At 31.4% G+C, this 21081-nt stretch overlaps 1 protein-coding gene across 1 annotated transcript in view; it reads right to left on the bottom strand.

Moving 5' to 3' along the window:
- Positions 1-19584, bottom strand: part of LOC107438703 (retinal-binding protein) — a 74268-nt gene extending 54684 nt beyond the window's left edge. Inside the window, exon 1 of the mRNA XM_087168196.1 lies at positions 19360-19584. The gene's annotated coding sequence lies outside the window, so the exon portion shown is untranslated. The remainder of the gene's footprint in view (positions 1-19359) is intronic.
- Between the last annotated feature and the right edge of the window lie 1497 nt (positions 19585-21081).

Genomic DNA, 21081 nt, shown 5'->3' on the forward strand with positions numbered 1-21081 from the left:
TACCCTTTCTAAATGTTTCGTAACGCTGTGTACCACTAATAAAAAATGAATGTATTTTTTACTGTAAAAAATTGCCCAAAAGTTAAAAATCACAATTGACTGTTGACACCACTAATTATTAACTGTAAACTCAGCAATAAATAGCCAATAGAAAAATACGTAATCGTCAATTTTCATGGCTAGCTTTGCTTTTATTGTTTTGAAATTTTCGTTTGTTGCAAGATATTTCGCATAATAACGCGTGCCCCCGCTAAACTGCTCCCGCACCCCCGGGGGTACGCGTACCACACTTTGGTACCACACATACGCGTACCACACATACGCGTACCACACATACGCGTACCACACATACGCGTACCACACATACGCGTACCACACATACGCGTACCACACTGCTTAAAAGTAAAGTAAATTATTATTGTATAAACTAAATTGAGAGAATTTTTAAATGATTAAGGACTGTTTCTTGCACCCATTAATATTTAGAGTAGGTGAAATATCAACCGCATATGCTTTAAAATGCCTATACAAATTTACTTTGTATGCAAGTCTTATTAATTTTAATATATTCAATAAATAAATATCTATCTTCGCAAATGATAAAATCTAAATTCAGTTGCAAACAAAATGACTTCTTGGTTAATAAATTTGAAAGAGAGATTGCTTATCGCAATCTTTGAAATCTCTTAAATTAGTGTTAAAAATATGAAAAAATGTTGAGTAAAATAGCAGTGAAGATTGACTGTTCTGAACAGGATGGGAATACTTTTATTCAATGCTTCCTGGTGAAGATTTTAGTTAAAATAATTTCATTTAAAGATTATGCTAATTTTTGAAGATCAAGTTGTTTTATTAAGGGGAGTCGGTAGGGCATATATTAATAATGCTAAATCTGAGCTTTTTCGATCTACCTTTTCAAAGAAACTTCCTTTGATAACGCTTTGAAATTATTTAGGGATGTTGGAGATAATATCAGTTGTATGATGAAATAATGTTTCAGCGTTAATCAGTATACTTTTTGAGCTATGAAAAGTTTCTGCTCGAATAGGATGAAACTTCTTAAAAAATTCAAAGTTTTCAGTACATAATTTTTGAAAAAAAATTCCGCTAAAGGTATGTATTAAGAGATATAGTGTAAGCATGTATATGTAAATATTGTGTGGTAAAAAAAACTGATACAATATCTTGTTTAGGTGCTGAGAAAAGGTTAATCGAAAAAGCTCATTATTGGTACATACCCTACCGTCTCCCCTTAATATCCTTTACTTTTGTAAAGAATGTGATTATTTGTTAAGATTGTGTTATTTTAATTAGCCACGTTTTCTTGTTACTTTATTCCACCAGTAATGGATTCTTTAGAAAAACGTATTTCAATGATATTGCTTAATTCGTCCCATAAGATAAAAATAATTTTTTAAATTTCCGACTTCGGAGTAAATTATTCATTTTTTGTCGTATTTATCAATAAACCTGTAAAAAATTCTCATGTATCTGAATTATTTGTGTATTCCGTGTACTACTTTACATCAAAGTGAAGTTCCACTGCTCCAAATCCCAAGGATCGTTCTTTGTTCTGTGAAACATCTAGAATGTTCTTTTACACTACTTGGTTTAATATGACCACCAACCACCATGCTTGTTATTTAGAAAACACTAAAATTTATAGCTATAGTAATATGGTACTCATAAGAATCAGCAAAATTATTTTTATGAGATCATGTAAAGTAAGAATTGGTAGTTTAAGTTCCACTATATGCACTAATTCTTAAAATAAAATTAGTTTGTAAATCAAACATACACGTAGCATAGAGAATATTAAAACGAATTCGAATTAGGCTTAGCAGAGTAGAAGCGGATAGACATTTTACGTTATGAAATTATTTAAAATTAAAATATAAATATTCTCATTACAGAGTTAAATTCTATACATATTTTTATCAGCAAACTTTAATTTCTGCAGATTAAAAACAATAATGGATACAGCCACAAACACTGGCCAATTCGTTGTTGATTGTAAACGATTGCAGATGAAATCAAAGCGCGCCAACTTTCGGGAAGCAAAAAAATTTAACGCATGGTGTAAAAGCGAGCGGTCTTAGTGTAAAAATTTTGAACTTTTATACGCCGTTTAAGTTGTGTATGTAAGCTCGATTTGGTGTCAACTTGAGAAAAAAATGTTTTTTCATGCAACTCTTAAGGTTGTTTAGCATCACATCGCATATTGCACCAGAGTTTTTACGGTAGGCTAAAAAAAAATATCCTGTATACAATGAATACGTAAATAGCAACGATAAAAGAAGTTAGTTTTAAAACTTGTCGAAAAAGTAATTTTATAAGTGTGAATCATTTTATATTAAGTTTTTAAATTAAAAGTTGTGTATATTCTTTTTGTATCAGCGATTTTTAACTCTAAAATTGATGCAACTTGTTTTGTTCCAACATTCTGTTTTGTTCTAATCATTTAAAAAAGAAAATCAAAACTATTTTGCATACATATCTGTAAGAATAGACTATTAAATGTATTTTTGAGTTTAGACCAAAACTATTAAGCCCAACGTAACAAAAAAAATAATAAAAATCATATGATCGCGTTAGTTGTTTTTCCTTGTAAAACAATAGAAGTATTTTCGTACAAAAAAAAAAAATCCCATGATATTTGGCAATAAAAATGTCAACACTCGTTTCCTAGGAAAATCTTCACGTGAGGTTATAATGTCACAAGTAATAAAAAGTTACTCCTTGTTGTGTAAGTTTATCGTTTATCTTACAACGTGGTAAGCAATTTAGAACAAAAATTAATATAACCCTATGACAGTATGACGTCAAAAGGCAATTTTTTTATAAATATCATTTCTAATAAATAAATAAAGGAATATTTTCCTTAAAGAAAGGGAACTTTAATGGCTTTATTAAAAAAGAAGGTAGCTCCATTTTATGTATTTAATACTTACTGGTTCAATACTTTTGCTGTTAGCAAATTTCTTTTCACGGAAAAGAGAAAATAAGGAATCCATTTAAACCGATTGATAACGGAGTCCATTTATTCCGTTAAAAAATTACTGTAATACATAATTATATAATTAGTGAGAGTTGTTTAATGCGCATACTGTTAGAAATGTTGGGATGCTTTAAACCAATTATATTATATAATTAAGAATGATATAATAATGAATAATATAATTATGAATAATATAATTATGAATAATATAATTATGAATAATATAATTATGAATAATATAATTATGAATAATATAATTATGAATAATAATAATTATTTAGATTTTCTTCGTTCCAAACCTCATATGATGCTGAGTTAAACTATTTTTGTATTTTTAATGCTTACTGACTGGTTCAATATTTTTGTTGTTTGTAAATTTCTTCGGATAAAAAAGGACAAATAAGGAATTTACTTAAACTGATTGCTATTGGAGTCCATTTTTTTCGTTAAAAAATTACTGTAAAATAGTGAAAGTTGTTTAATGCGTATACTGTTAAAAATGTCAGTATGCGTCAAACCAGTAATATTGCATAATTATATAATTATGAATAATATATTTATGAATAATAATAATTATTTAGACTTTCTACATTCCGAACTGCTGAGTTGAACTTTTTTTGTATTTTTAATGCTTACTGACTGGTTCAATATTTTTGTTGTTTGTAAATTTCTTCGGATAAAAAAGGACAAATAAGGAATTTACTTAAACTGATTGCTATTGGAGTCCATTTTTTTCGTTAAAAAATTACTGTAAAATAGTGAAAGTTGTTTAATGCGTATACTGTTAAAAATGTCAGTATGCGTCAAACCCGTAATATTGCATAATTATATAATTATGAATAATATATTTTTGACTAATAATAATTATTTAGACTTTCTACATTCCGAACTGCTGAGTTGAACTATTTTTGTATTTTTAATGCTTACTGACAGGTTCAATATTTTTGTTGTTTGTAAATTTCTTCGGATAAAAAAAGGACAAATAAGGAATTTACTTAAATTGATTGCTAATGGAGTCCATTTTTTTCGTAAAAAAATTACAGTAAAATAGTGAAAGTTGTTTAATGCGTATACTGTTAAAAATGTCAGTATGCGTCAAACCAGTAATATTGCATAATTATATAATTATGAATAATATATTTATGACTAATAATAATTATTTAGACTTTCTACATTCCGAACTGTTGAGTTGAACTATTTTTTATAGATTTCTTACTTACTGGTTGAATACTTTTGTTGCTTGTAAATTTCTTTGAGTAAAAAAGAGCAAATATGCGATTTACTTAAATCAATTGCAAATGTAGTTTTTTTTGTTAGTAAAATTAGTGTAAATTAGAGAATATTGATTAATGCGCATGTTAGATATGTTACAATGCGTAGAACCGTATTGTTATTTAGATTTTCTACTTTCCAAACTTTATATGAAGCTGAGTTGTAATATTTTTTATAAATTTCTTACTTACTGGTTCGATACTTTAGTTGCTTGTAAATTTCTTTGAATAAAAAAGAGCAAATGAACGATTTATTTAAAACGAATGCTAATATAATTAATTTCTTTTCTTTAAAAATCTCACTTCTTTATGAAACTAGAACTAATTTCATTATAAAAATATCATTTTCTGATATATTTAAGAAGATGTGCTTGAAATATAAATACATCAAAAACTTTATTTTTTGAAATGTGCGAGTATCGTCACATACCAATTAGTTGAACGTGTAACTTGGACGTGAACTTGAGTGCCGAATACCTACATTTTTAACATTAAATTATTTTCTTGCAAATAATGCCATGCCTTAATAGTGAATATGATGAGGGAAAGATCTTTGCTTTACCGTCATTAGCCGTATAGTTGATAGTGGTATATATGAATGTCCATTTAGGCCATTAATGAATGAATAAAACAATAACGTTTCCAGGAAATAATGTACAAATCGTTGAATGTAAATTTAGATTTTATTAAGTATAATTTAAGATTTCGAGTGGCCACATTTTCATCCTAAATAAGAAATCCCTTAAAGGGATGAAATAATAATATTCTCTATTGACAGATCATAAAGCCAGAACAACATTTCTGACCGTTAGAAAATTTGAGACTGGGGAGGCCCCCTAAAAGGGGTCCCAGCCTCACCAATTTAGAAACTCAAAGTGAATATATTTATTCTCAACGGACAGAGAAAGTATGGGTAGGAGATCCAAAATTAGCGGCGATTTATCACCGTATATCATAGCCAAAAACAAAGCCAACTAGCATATACACATGGGTTTAAAAGAACACCTTGGCGATCACGAGTCGCCAACAAATTTATGTGAATTCTTATAACCATGCAACCGAAACATTTAGCCGTTGGAAAATTAGAATAAAAAGTTATAAATAGATTTTTGTTTTCGATTAGAGGCGACAGTGAATTAATATGTCTGCATAATAATGAAATAAAAAGAAAGTATCCGTTACATTGATCTGGAAGAGAAGAAATAAATATTTTATGTTCGTTTAAAAAGATTAAGTTTTTGATTTATTTTAAAAATAATGCCAAATTCTGGCATCATAGTGAACCAGAAAAAAAATACCATCACTTAGAAAAATAGCAATAAAATGATGTACATTATTAGAAGTATACGAAAAAGAGCGATGTATAATTCTTACATATTGGGTTGTTCAGAAAGTAATTCCTTTTTTTGGGAGGAAAATGAAAGAAAATTTTCGCATTATGAATAAATAATTTATTAAATTGTTTTTTGACCATTCTGATCCAACACCTTTTGTCATCTTTCTAGTAGTAGCATGATTCCACGCTCATAAAAGTTTTGGTCTTTACTGGCAAAAAATTAATCCAGGTAATTTTTGACCTCTTCATTTGAAGTAAAGGTTTTACAGTCCAAAAATTTTGTAGTCACCGGAACAAGTAATAACCCGAAGGCGCCAGAACTGGAGAATATGGTGGGTGTGGTAGTGTATCCCATTCAAGCTGTAAAAGCTTTTGGCGAGTGACCAAACTTGTATGAGTTCTCGCATTATCTTGGTGGAACACTATACCTTTCCTGTTGATTAATTTTGGCCTTTTCTGTTGAAAGCATCATTCAGTTTGCCCAGCTGACGACAGTGGACTTCCGAATTAAATGTTGTGTTATCCGGTAAAAGCTAAAAAAGACTATTCATTTAAAATCCAACCAAACAGACAGCATCACCTGTTTTTGGTGGATATTGGCTTTCGAAATGCTTTGAGCCGATTCATCGCTTTTGCTCCATGATCTCTTGCGTTTGACATTGTTCTAGACAACCCATTTTTCGTCCCCAATAATGATACTCTTCGAAAATGAATCATTTTCGTGACGTTTGAGAAGCGACTCTCCGACGTCAACGCTACGACACAAATTTCTCTCCGTGAGAACAAGAGGAACCTATATATCGAGCTTCGAGGTTAGACCCAGGCCTTTTAAGTGGTCGTAAACAGTTGAATTCGATAAATTTAACCTCTCACCGATCTCACGTGTGGTTATTCGCCGATTTGCAACAACTAATGCCTTTATCGTGTCTTTATCAGCTTCAGCGGGCCTTTCAGAACGTGGTGCATCTTCGACATCAAAATTGCCGGATCGAAATTTTGCAAGCCAATTCTGGCACTGGCGTACTGTCAACACATCTTATTCATACACATCGATAAATTTCTTTCTGGCAAGAGCAGTATTTTTACCCTTTCTATAGTAAAAAAGTAAAATATGACGAAAATGCTGTTTATTGCTCACCATATTTAAAAGGGCACCAGCCAAAAACTACTGCGTATAATTAATTGAACTTTTTCTCTCACAAGCCTTACTATATCAGCTCTCAAAACATATAATGATAATGCCGCTTAAGTGCGAAGTTGGGATTGAAAAAATATTATTTTACTATTTAATATTATTTTTACGAAATTACTTTCCGAACAACCCGATCATTATATAATTCTTAGTTTTCTTATATAAAATTATTTTAAGAATAATTTTGTGTGAGAATATAATTAAGTATTATTCTTGGTATAATATTTTTCTTAGTATAATAATAACTTATTATTGTTCTTATAATAAAATTATTTTTAAAATCATTTTTATGCACCACTAAGTTCTCTCGCTATTTTCTATGTGTTGGTTCCGATATTTTTTATTGTTTAAAATTAAGGCATGGCATGATTTCTAGGAAAATAAGGAAATGTTAAAAATGTAGGTAATCGACGCTCAAGCATACGGAATTTTTATCTAATTGGCATGTGACGGTTTCCTCGCATTTCGGATAAAGCTTTTGCTCTATCTATGTTTCAAAATTATTATGTATAGAATAGAGCGGTGGTGGATCAGGAGATAGAGTAATAATCAATTTCCAATAAGGGGAACCGGGTTCAAATCCCAGCAATGGCTAATCGATAGGAAATCGAATTCCGCATCCAGCTCGTTCCTACCACAGTGCTGACGTAAAATATCCTCAGTAGTAGATGAATCACGGGTTAAAGTGCCCTTGCCATCAGACTAACCATTGGAAGTTTCCGTAGTTTTCCTCTTCATGTAACGCAAATGCGATTTAGCTCCATCAAAAAGTCCTCCACAAAAGCGAATTCCTCTTAATATTTAACCCAGGAGTTTCCTTCTCTTCTGGATCGGGTTCAAAAGTACAAAGCTACGGAATTGAACATTGGTAGTCGTAAACCCGAATTTGGATCAGCTGTCCAAAAATGGTTTTAAAATAAAATATATAATAATAACAACTTGTTAAATAGTTAAAAAAATGCAGCATTAAAAATTAAATAAAAATATCTTAATTCATAACTATTACAGCAACTCATACTTAATTAATAATACAAATTTAAAGTTGAAGTCAAAGATGAAACAGAAATTGGGAGAATTATTTTAATTCATATTCCTCTCAATCAGAATATTTTTATGGCTTTAAGATATTCAAATTTTAATTATATAGAAAAATAAAGGAAGTTTTATGAATATTACCGCTTGATATTCTAGTTCAAAATTAAAATTTTCAAATGCTAAATTTACAAATCGAGAATTTAAGTGCAGTGAAACTTAAACTTATAAGTGTTCCTAAATATTTTATTTGACCTTTGATAATTACTGAATGAAAAATATTTTGGTAATGTTTGAAAATACCATTCACTTTATTTTACATTTTTATTATATATTTGGTGTTTGAGAAGAAGAATTTTCCTTCAGTGATTCTTTTTAAGTACATAATTTGTACGAGCGTGTTAATTAATCGTCTTTAACTGTTAACGGGTAGGTAGTTGAACTGTTGAAGACTAGAAAGTGTTGAAGGGCGATCGAAAATCGGAATCTTGATATAAGAAAACCGATTGAAGTGCTTATCTAGACATACTTGCAATTCTGATACTTTTAGCTACAATTGAAGCGAATCTGAAGCAAATCAATATTTCAAGAATGTTTTCAAAAGAGATAAGTTCTTATTTTTCTTGATGGTAAAATAAAAATAATCAACACATTAAGTACTAAAGATTAAACATTTCTTCGTTATGTTCTATAATAATTACTTTTGAAACTTGATATATTTTTTGTCTTGTTTTGGGTCTTATTTAGATAGAAAAGTGAGTTTTTTGGAATATTATAAGGACTACGTAGAAAAACACGTCGTTTATTTGTGCTTCTAAAATTGTTTCGACTTCATTTAATAATAATATTTTGTGAAGTGCGTAATAGTTCCATTTCCATTTTTCTCGCGAATATCATAAATACAATGCATAGAACCGCGATGGCTCAGGGGATAGAGCATTTGCTTTCCAATCCCTTATGAAAAAATCGAGGTATAAATGAGGTATAAATGAGGTATATTTTAAAGGTATAAAAGAGGTTGTTATTTAAATACGTCGTTGAGGTTGAAAAGGGTGCAAATGAATACTTCAAAACCAACCTCAAATATACCTTAGATATACCTCCAGAGGTATATATGTTTCAACTTGAGGTGTTTAATTTTACATCTGGGGAGAGGTAGATATTTACTACTTTAAAGTGTTTCATTTTCAACCTTAGGTTATTACTTATAAGCCTGAAGTATATATTTTTTTACACTTGCGGAAGTATTTATTCAACAACCTAAGGTGTGTCATTTTACACTTCAGGTTATAATAAATAACCCTCAGGTGTATTTTGTTCGACTTCAGGTAATTATTTTTCAACCTCAGGTATATAATTCTATGCTTGTAAAGGTATATATTTATCAACCTGTGGTGTGTCGTTTTACACTTCTGGTTGTTATAAATCAGCCTCAAATGTATTTTGTTCTACCTCAGGTAATTATTTTTCAACCTCAGGTATATAATTTTATGCTTGTAGAGGTATATATTTTTCAACCCAAGGTGGGCCATTTTGCACTTCTGGTTGTTATAAATCAACCTGAAGTGTATTTTCAACACTTGGAAAGGTTATTTTTTATTAGCACCATGTGTTCCATGTTCTACCTTAAGTTATTATTTCGTAACCTCAAGTATATATTTTTCTATTTTTAGAAGTATTAATTTATCAACCAAAGATGCGACATTTTACACTTCAGGCTTATGTAGCTCAACTTAAATCTGTTTTTTTTAGCACTTACGAAGGTGAGGTGTTATACGGACCACCTAGTTTATTAATTTTTAGACTCAATATATAAAATATATAATATATATAAAGATATTATTTATATTATATGAAGAATAATGTATATCATTATATTTTTTTCACTAGTAGAGATCATTTATCAACCTGAAATTTTTAATATTAGATCTTCGGCAGTAATTGATTCTTTTGTTAAGCTATAAAAGAAAGTTTCAAATGCATAATTCTTCTATAATTTTAATAGATTGATTTAAATCATCTTAAAATAACACTTATCCAAATTCTACAGTTAGTAAAAATTATTTATGGGAACTCATGCTCGTATTTTTAGAAGATAGTTGTCTAAGGTGCTTGAATTTTTGAAGCTATAAAACTACAAATTTAAATAATTAGTCAGCTAAAATTCAAATTACTTTTATTTAAAACTAAAATTTCATTTTTTTTACAAACCAACAAAATTATTTTAAATACTGTGTTTCCGTCTACATGTTGAAACTTGTAATTATTGGAACCTAAAAGAAGAAGAAAAAAATATGAATTAGTAAGAAAGTTATATTTACAATAATAGTGGCAGGTTTTGAAATATTAAAATATTAGAAATTGTTTTTTTTATGATTTAAATTAACTGGATGAAATTAATTTTCTTTTTCAGATAAATAGTATTACTCTTCTGCCATTTCTATTCAATCCTCGAAGCTAAAAAGCATGTGTGTGATATGTATCACAGCCACAAAATAAAATACACTGAATACAGTATTACCATTAACAAAATTTACAGAAATTCAAATATATAGGGTGTCTATAAAGTCCCGGACCCATTTTGATGTTTAATGACTCATAAAATAATAAAGATAGATTAAAATTAATAACATAAATGATTTGATAGACTCAAAAAGTTTCATGACCCTTGTCAATGAACTTCCACCACGTGTGCGCCCTTCGTCGCACGGAGAATATCAAGTCGATAGTCAATTTCACGCCAGGTAGCGGCAAGCATGTCGGCATCCACTGAGGGTATTGCGGTTGTAATTCTGGCTTTTAGGTCATCAATGTTCGACACGATCCTCCTGTAAGCATTGTCCTTTATAAATCCCCAAAGAAAAAAGTACAGTGGCGTTATATCAGGTGATCTGGGTGGCGAAGGGATTGGACCTCCTCGCCCAATCCATCTTCCTGGAAAATAGTCGTTCAAGGAACTACGAACGATGATACCCCAATGAGGTGGTGCACCATCTTGTTGCAAAAAGACATGTGGCTGAAGCTCTTCTAGTTGTGGAAATACGAAGTCTTCCAACATGTCTAAGTACACGACTGATGAGACCGTCTTTTCTGTAAAAAAGAGAGCTACCTGGCGTGAAATTGACTATCGACTAGATATTCTCCGTGCGACAAGGGGGGCAAACGTGGAAGTTCATTGACAAGGGTCATGAAACTTTTTGAGTCTATCTAACCATTTACGTTATTAATTTTAATCTATCTTTATTATTTAATGAGTTATTAAGCATCAAAATGGGTCCGGGACTTTATGAACACCCTGTATAATTCCAATCTTATTATGCAATTTTAACACTTTTTGTTTTTCTATACATCTGTAACATTATGGTACTTGTAAGTTTAATAATTAAATTTTTCTTTCTTTTCCATATTTTTTTTTCTATATTATTTTCTAGTCTATATTTTTAAACTTTTTGTCAGACTTCATGAAACTAATAGTTTTTTTTAAAATTTTTGACGTTGATTCTGAAAAGGACTTACGTTATTGTCAATCACATCAGAGTTTCTTAAAAAATAGTTATTTTAATATTTTTTATCAATGTAATCAAGAATCAACAATCGTTTAATAAATTAAAATGTTAAAGTTATGTACCAATTTTTATTCTTTTTTTACACTCAATCGAGAAGAACAAATTACAAGCTGAAATTTGTGAGTAATTTTATGTGAAGAAAATGCCTAAGAGAGAATGATTTGAAATAATACTTTTAAAATAAGTTGAGTATAATATCTCCTATATAACTTGTAATACCGAGCAGAATAAAACTAATAGTGAGTTGTTACAAACACTTGTTTAAATATAAATACACATCCCATATGATGAAATTCAAAACAATGCATATTACTTTCAACCATAAATGTTTTTATTTGCAATTGATTTTATTGCTAGTCTCATCTTCCGCGCCGCTGCGCATGTGATATTTACAATCTAGGTCATCTCAGCAATATCAGGGAACTGTATAACTTTGTATATATATAAACAATATAAACTTTGCAACAAATATCCAAACGATAAGCATACAGCTATAGTAGAATTTCAAAGCAAAATTGCTATTTTAAAAATCTTTCAATTTTCAATGACTTATTTATAAGATAAATTATGAACATTTTTCTCAATTAATCAGCGTGCATACTGTTACGTTAAAACATATACATTTAAGCAAAATAAAAAGAATAGTTCTATTTCAATAAATTACAAACAATAAAATATACTGTGCATAACCTGCTGTAACGATTCACCAGTAACGTTACCCTAAACAGCGACGAGAAATATTTCGATTGTTCTCTCTTATTGCTAAGCCTACAACGATAGCCTCTAAGAATATCCTCCAACTTAAATTATTTAAGATCAGGACGTGTCTTTAAAACAAAAATAATAAAATTTAAGTTTGAAAATTGAAGCATATTTGATTAAAAGTGATAAAACTAAATTAATAAATGTCAAGTACACACTTACCGAATTTCGAATAGACTTTCGATTGTTAACAGACACGCCATTTGCCGGCTCGCATGGAACTCTGGGAAGTGAGCTAGTTTATATGAAGTGTACTTCAAACAACCTTAAAACAAGCTTAGCTGTAAATAAAATGACGTCATACACCTCAATAAATACCTCACTCTCTGCAGTTGAAATAAAGTATATTTTTTATACCTCGTAAATACCTCACTATCGTTAGTAGAAAAAGGGTATATTTTTTAAGCCTCGTAAATACCTCACTCTCGTTAGTTGAAATCAGGTGGATTTTTTTATACCTCATAAATACCTCTTTTGGTACAAGTGTGAAAAAAACAACCTCGTATACCTTAAAAATCACCTTATCAGTCTGGATGATTTGAAGTGAATTTAAAACAAGCTCAAAATAAGCTTAGGTATAAATAAAATGACTTCATATACCTCAATAAATACCTAACTCTCGTTAGTTGAAATAAGGTAAAAATTTTTATACCTCAAAAATACCTCTTTTGTTACAAGTGTAAGAAAATAAACCTGGTATACCTTAAAAATCACCTTATCAGTCTGGATGATTTGAAGTGAATTTTAAACAACCTCAAAACAAGCTGAAGTATATGCAAATCAACCTCGTACACCTTAATTACAACCTTTACAAGGTATAATTTTTATTGCTGTTTTCTCTGCAACCTTAAATATACTTGAAATATACCTCAAAACAACCTTAATACCTCAAAAATACCTCAAATCAACCTTAAATATACCTTAAATTTTCGTAAGGGATGAGGTGAACCGGGGTTCGATCCCGGCGATGGCTGGTCGATGCGAATTCCGCATTCGTCTTGCACCGACCACAGTGCTGATGTGAAATATCCTCAGTGATAGACGAATCATGGGTTAGAGTCCCCTTGCCGTCAGGCTAACCATGGGAGGTTCTCGTGGTTTTCCTTTCCATGCAACGCAAATGCGGGTTAGCTCATTCAAAAAGTCCTCCACAAAGGCAAATTTCTCCCAATACTTGATTCAGGAGTTCTCTTGTCTTCTGGATTGGGTTCAAAATTACAAGGTTACGGAGTTGAGCATTAGTAGTCGTAAGCCTAAAAATTGGGTCGGCTGATCAACGACGGTTATAAAATAAAGTACAGTGCATAAAAAAATAGACCGCTTTGAATAATTCTTGATTCCGAGTGATCGGATCTTCACTTTCAAGGAAGTATTTTTAAAATGCGATTTCTCAGGATTCTGTGATTTTACCAATTTCTCTCAAATTCTTTATTTTGCCATGAAAAATGACATACTTTAAAATAGTGTCAGAAACTGTATATCTTACAATTAATTTTTTTTCATCTAATATATTAAATAAAATAATAATAATACTAACTATTTGCTAAAAATCCCTTTTTGCATGGAATTATCTTTCGATAAATAAATTTTATAATTGTGTGGAAATTTTTTTCAATTCGCTAAAAAAATTCTCGAGACATGGTGAAGTTCACAAAAAATTATAATTAACATTAAGGGATTTTAACGTTGTAGCACTCTTCTGCCCCATCCCACAGATTGTTACTACCACTCATATTTTGGGGATCAGAAATCCGTATCCATCGGAAAAAAAAGGTATGTTTATTCAGAGAAAGTATGGCTTTGTGTCTGATTTTGTAATTTAAAATTATCGTCTTCCCTCACTGTTTAATTAGCGTATATTTTCCTATAACATTCATGCTGCGTGTGGCTGAGTATTACCTTGTTGAAAAAGGACTCCTGGGAGTCCAACCACGAATGTCACAAACGTACCGCTGGGCTGTCATGGAAAATATCAGGGATGATTGTGTGCCGCATGCGATATTTCCGCTTACCATGACAGCAGCTGTAAGCGTAGCAAGAATTGGGGTGTTCGCAATGGAGCCTCCACACTCACACGCGATAGTCTTGACTGCCTAAATGAAATATGAATTCATCACTGAACTCATCCTGGCTCCAGTCCGTTGCAGTCCAATCCCATCGAGAGCGACGCCACTTCAAACGGTGGCAACGATGGATGGGTGTTAATCCTGTCAGCGCTGTACATCAGAACACCGCCTCTTTAGTTGGCGTGACGGTATGGGGTACCATTGGGGACATACGACGGTATGGGGACACACGATCACACCTAATATTGGTACAAGGCGTAATGACTGCTCAACGGTACGTTAATAACATCCTTTAACCACATGTGTTAACACTCACTGCCAGGCTCGAGGGAGTCATTTTTCAACAAGGTAATGTGGATGAGCCGTGATACCCCTGGGAATAGAGCGTTCACCTTCATATGAGGTGAACCGTGTTCGAAATCCAGAGATGACTGGTCGATACGAATTCCGCATCTGGCTTACACCGACCACAGCGCTAAAGCAAAATGTCCTCAGTGGTAGACTGATCATGGGTAAGAGTCCTCTTGTCAAGCTAACTTTGAAAGGTTTTCGTGGTTTTCCTCTCCATGTAACGCAAATGTGGGTTAGTTCCATCAGAAAAGTCCTCCACGAAGGCAAATTTCTCCCAATACTTGATCCAGGAGTTCCCTTGTCTTCTGGATTGGGCTCAAATTTATAAGGCTACGAAGTTGAGCATTAGTAGCCGTAAAAAACATCTTATATTTAACCATGTGAAATTGTTTCCTTTTATTAACTCAGCACCCCTACTGAAGATGCGACATCAATATCTCTTCTGATTGATAGTGTTTATTTTCTTTGTAATGTTTGTTTGCATTTAGTTTATTTCTAAGTAGCACTGTTTTCTGAGTTTCATATTTAATATTCTACCTATTTGTTAAAACTCCAATTTGAAAATTTTGAATATGTTTGCTTATGTAATTGAACTGTTGCGCTCACTTAAAACTTTCGGAGTGTCCCCGGAAGCCCCCTTACGGGGTGAGGTTAAGTTAGTTATTAGTAATCGTAAAATCAAAAAATTTGGTCTGCCATTCAATTATACGATTCACTACAAGATGAAGAAAATTGCGATCGCCGCAAGGGGATCACAAGTCACCCATTGGCAAAATGGTTGTTGTCTAATTGTTTTTTTGAAAAAGAAACTTTATTGTGTTTTCATCTAGGACATCTTTAACTGTTAATCCTGAACTGTTCGGTACACAATTTCACAGGCATATTTAAATGCAGCTCAGACACATTCTGTGTAAATTCTTTTGATGACTGAATAGACATCGAACAGACAATCGAGATCAATATTAACAATTTCGGATTGGTGCAATGGTATTTGATGGAGATTGTAAGCTGCATCATACACCCGTTTCGGGTTCATTCATGAAATATGATTTGAAAGCTAGGCCTTTTTTCAATTTTACATGATTAGTGAATAAGTCATTTATATTGCGTGGAAGACAGTCTACGGTCTTGTGCAAGTTATTGGGTACTTCGACAACGGATTCTTTTATCCCTAACTGGTGATCAACACACAGTTCTCGTATTTGCATGAAAGGGGTTCGGAGAGTCACCATTCGCTCTTCGGTAGGGTTCAGTTCTCTCAACCACTTTGGTACTTTTGTGAGGGACGGCCTTCATGCTTGCGTTTGCGAACGGAATCCTTTCGTTTTTCTGTTTTGTGTGTAAAGCTTAAGGTATTCGCGTCTACGCTCTTTGACTTTTTCAACCTCAGTAAGTTTAGGCCTTGGCATCGTTTTTTTTCTTGCTTCCACTCTAACTTTCGGGACTGTGTCCATCATTTTTTGACCCTCTTTACTTATGATACTCGCCTGAATTAGTATAGCAAAACGATCCAGTTTGAACTGTAGGTTTAAATTTCTGATTCTAAATTAAAGCAATAAAAACAAAAATATCGTTCAAATGATGAAATTCTCTTTTATTCACAACCCAAGAAGTCTCTCTCTGGGATCTCTCTGGTCTCATATCTCAAGAATAAACTCACCAACTTAATGCATAGCAAAATTAAAAGTGATAAAAAGAATTATAAAAAAATTATCAAACAGCAGCGGTCGCCATAGCAACACATGCGCACTGTTTACTATTACTCTTGATTATTGTAGTGGAAAAGTGAGGACGCCATAAAACCCAAACCAAGACCCATTTCGCCAATGGGTAATAAACCAAAGTAATGCCCGTCCACACACTCTCCCCTGGCCTGCACGATAGCCAGATTTGTCACCGGATGAGCATATCTTGGACAACTTGGGAAAGAAACTTGGACAGTCTCCGAGTTTAGTCGATTTAACGGTGTTTTTATAGCAATTGTGAAACGAGATGTTGTAGGACATTATAAGGAACTTAGACGCCTCAATGCCCAACAAAACCATATCCTGCAATCGTGCAAGAGGTGGTCAAAGGGGGTACTAAAACCTCCATTCATTTGTATTTTTCCTTCAAGAAATGATAATTTTGTTTTGATTTTTTAATCACTCACTTATATTAACGTTGTACTTCATAAAATAGTTATTGTATAAATATATTTTTTACCACCCTCTGACACGAATGCGTACTCTAATGTCACCAGCCGACACATTTATGGCGCCTATTATACAACCTTTAAAATTTTTTTATCATTTGTTATTTTTTGCATATTCCTGCGCCTCTTCATAATATTACATTCACCATAATCTGAGTTAGAAGTTAAATTCACGAAAAAAAAAATTATTAACTATGCATATAGTATAGTTTAAAATGTGACATTTAGAGCTTGGTATAATTTTTCGTTTGTTCAATAGATAACTTCAATTCTATTTCAATCATTTTTGCTGAATTTCCATTGCTTGAATTTGTAGAAAATCGTAAGTATCAATAAAAGAAGCACATGGTTTCATATATCTTTCAAAATAAAAATGTGGCGAAATCATCACCATATATCTTTGCATTTATTAACGTTGATTTTATTTGTGATAACCTAACAGATGAAACCAAAGCTAAGTGACACTGAGGAACATTTTTTTATGCTGCGTGAGTTTTTTTTAAACGGATATTGGCTATTTTTCACGTCGCTAATTTAAAATCTGCAATTGGTTTCTGACTGCAACCGTCAGTATTTTAAATGTCATTCAATCTATTTTTTGTCGAAATGTTCAAGTTTAAAAACGTTATATAACAAAGAGGCCACATAAATGTTGCGAAAACTCTTAGGGGAGCTAGGGCATGTCATCAGGATTGAAATTGCCCATGAACCCATATCTGAAAATGTTATCATAAGCCTCTAGGTGCGCTTTCTTAATATGAACTGTTTCTTTGTGCGCTTCTGAACAGATCATAACAAGGAAGCGCCTCTAGTGGAAACAAAACTAATTTTAGATTTGAAATTATCCCTATATCCCAATTATGCAAAGGAACCGAAAACTTGCTCCTTAGTATAATTCATAAGGACATGCGATAAAACTAATAGTCGATTGATTACAGTAGCAAACTTGCAAAGCGCCTTATAATTAATATTTATGAAATATTATGGAAAACTCTTTCTTTCGGATGCAGCGTGCGAACCGAGGGTTGGGGTAGTTCAAAAGTAGACAGGTACATCAGCAGTGTCTTCGAATGTGTTTATATTGTTCGTTCATCAGGAGTTGGCACTTGGCTCCACCTCCTCGGACGAAGAGTTCATTTAAGGACGGGGAGTATAGGGAGAAGCGTCCCCGCACTTGAAATTGAGATAACCCTTACTGCTCGCCAAACGTAAACAGTGAATTCTTTTTCAGTCACTTACTTCGTTTTATCGTCTGCTACTATATCTTTCGTTACTCTAGCTAATTAAATATATTGCAGCAAAATGCCTTAAAAAGGACATACTATTCACTCAAGAGAAAGAAATGTCATTAAATTTATGAAATATTGCTAAAAAATGCACATTAAAATTTCAAAATAAATATTTTTGACGTACGATCGCCAAATAGCAGCCTTGTTTAGGATTGTTCACATCCTTCTCCCCAAAATAGCGAAATAGTATCGTCGGATACCACGTGATGAAGGCGGAGCCAAGTGCAAACTCCTGGTAAACGAACTATACCAAATTTGATATGGATAGGTTTAGAACTGTACACGATACTTCAATACATATTAAAATGCTTCATTTTATATAGATATTAAAAATCAAGTTTAAAAAAAAACTTGACGCATTAAGTGTCACAATTCAATATTTTGAAAGAGAGAAAAATCTTTTTTAGCTTTGTTTTATTAAGTGTAAAGATGTACTTATGATTTGATCTGAAATCAGTTCATTCGAGAGAAAGCTCATCATACGTAGTACAAAATAGAAAGATGAGGCACTCTAGCCCTCTCGAAACAAATAAAAGTGTGTTGGTTGATTTTAATCCATTCTTTGTTGTTCTAGACATTAATATTGATTAGTATGGTTTAAAAAACGTTTCTGTTTGCATTCTCCTTTAATTATTAAGGTTTGACTTTTCATATACACAGTTTTGAGACTGTATATTTGAAAAATGCAAGCCTAGCACAAATATATGAATTGAATTTCAAATATTATGTATTGATCTATTATTTGGTTAGTCTATTATAAGATATATTGCGGAATATTATTAGTGGATTTTTTATTGCAAAAAGTAGAAATGCTATGGGAGAATAGTATTATTCTACTAAGGCTTTTTTTCTTTAGTATTTGTCTATTATTAGGTACAAATCTTATTACATATTAGTTTATTATAATGGTTAGTAAACTATTAGATATATTTAGAAATATCTTAGTGTAGTATTAGTCTATTTCAGATTGAAATAAAAAAGAAGAAAAATATTAACCTTGTGTGTCATTTCACTCAAAGGTATTTTTGTATAATTTGACATTTAAATAAATAAAGATTTTTCCTCATCAAATTTTTGCATCTTTAGATTTTCCCTGGATAAAATGATAGAAATTAATATATAGTTATATTCAAATTTAATTTTTCAAAACAATAAATTCCATAATATACAAACTAGTGCTCTTTTTCATATAGACAATTATCACTGTCATCACTAAAAATACATTACAAATACCTATGCAAAATTTTAAATTATAAAAAAAAAATTTAAGATCAATAATTATATTATTTCCAGTAAACATACCTTTTACACTTCTTTTATCGTAGAGAAAAACAATATAAAAATGATAACTCATAAAACTTTTTTATTAATTACTCTTCAAACAATCAAATTTACCCTATTTACTCAGTTACAACTCATAGTAAAAAAGTTTCACTCTCTAACGACGTACGGGTCATATTGGTCATAAAAATCTTATTACAAAATTATGCATGTATTTATGTCAGCTTTATCTTACTTTCTTGAAAGACCTTCTGTGTACAAGATGCAAAGATTATTCAGTGATAATACTTCGTAAGAAAAGGTTAGTTACCCGAAGTGCACTGAACTTTTATAAATGAAGGGAATCGGAATTTTGATACGACCGAGCACCCAAAAAACATTAAAAAATAATACACGTGACTTATGGATACGAATAAGTTATTTCTTGAAAGTATATATATATATATATATATATGTATATATATATATATATATATATATATATATATATATATATATATATATATCTTACCCGTGATTTTCTTTTAATGCCTCTCATGATAAATTTATTTTGTATCTCACATAAAAAATTTATAATGTCTTACAGAATTTTACATAATTACTTGAGAGTTTTCATATATAACTAACATATAGGAGTTTCATATAGTGTCTTACGTTAAGATTTTATGTACTGTCTTACAAAAAGTCTTTTAGTAACTTGCGTAAGAATTTTAATTCATGTCTTATTTTGAACTTTAATTCTATGTCTGACATAAGATACTCATTTTAAGTCAACCTTAAGAGTTTTAGTCGATGTTTCACTTTTAAATTTAATTTGAAGTGTTTTTTTAATTTCCAATGCCCACCCGTGTTAACATTTCATCAATTCAGATACTTACAAGGCAGATTTGTTGGCCAGTCTTTCAGGGGCACCATATTAGGTGGACCAACGTTGCTCTCTCAGTGAGGACAGATAGTACAGAGAATGAAAGAACATCTATATCATGTCCGGGATTCGAACCCCTAACTTTTCTGATGCAATGCCCGTTCCCTGACCCTTACGCAGTCCGGTTGTCAATTCATTTGAAGTCTGGCATAAGAATTTTATTTGATGTCTAGCATACAAATTATATTCATTTCTTTTACTTGGAAATTCTATTACGTGTCTGTCATAAAAGTTTTATTTGGTGGCTGACATTAGAATTGCATCGGACGTAGGATCTTATCCAGCGTCTTACATCACGATTTTATCCAATCTTTACAGAATTTTATGCAACGGCTTAAGGTAGCATTTTATTCTGTCTGATGTTAGAATTTTATTCTGTGTTTTAAGTAAAGATTTCACGACTGTTTTATAAAATGCCATGTATCTTGTATAAGAATTTTTTCTAATGCCTTATTTGGGAATTTTATTCTTTGTCTGACTTAAGAATTTAATTTGACGTCTGACATAAAAATTTTATGGAACGTAATTTGCAGGCTTTTTTATCCTAAGCCGTAAAGAATTTTATAAAATGTCTAAAATCCGAATTTTATCTTATACATTATGTGATATTATGAGACATTTATAAGGCTTTTACGTGAAAACTTAATTTTATGCCTGACATAACATTTTCATTTGATGTTTTCTATAAGAATTTTATTTAATGTCTTACTTGAGAATTTCTCATTTGATTTCTGACGTAAAAATTCTATTCAATGCCTTACTTAAATTCTATTCTTTGTCTATCATAAGAATTTTATTTGATCACTGACATAAAAATT

This window comes from Parasteatoda tepidariorum, chromosome 7 (assembly GCF_982258835.1).
Source record: "Parasteatoda tepidariorum strain Cologne lab strain chromosome 7, Ptep-v5.0, whole genome shotgun sequence".
Taxonomy (NCBI): domain Eukaryota; kingdom Metazoa; phylum Arthropoda; class Arachnida; order Araneae; family Theridiidae; genus Parasteatoda; species Parasteatoda tepidariorum.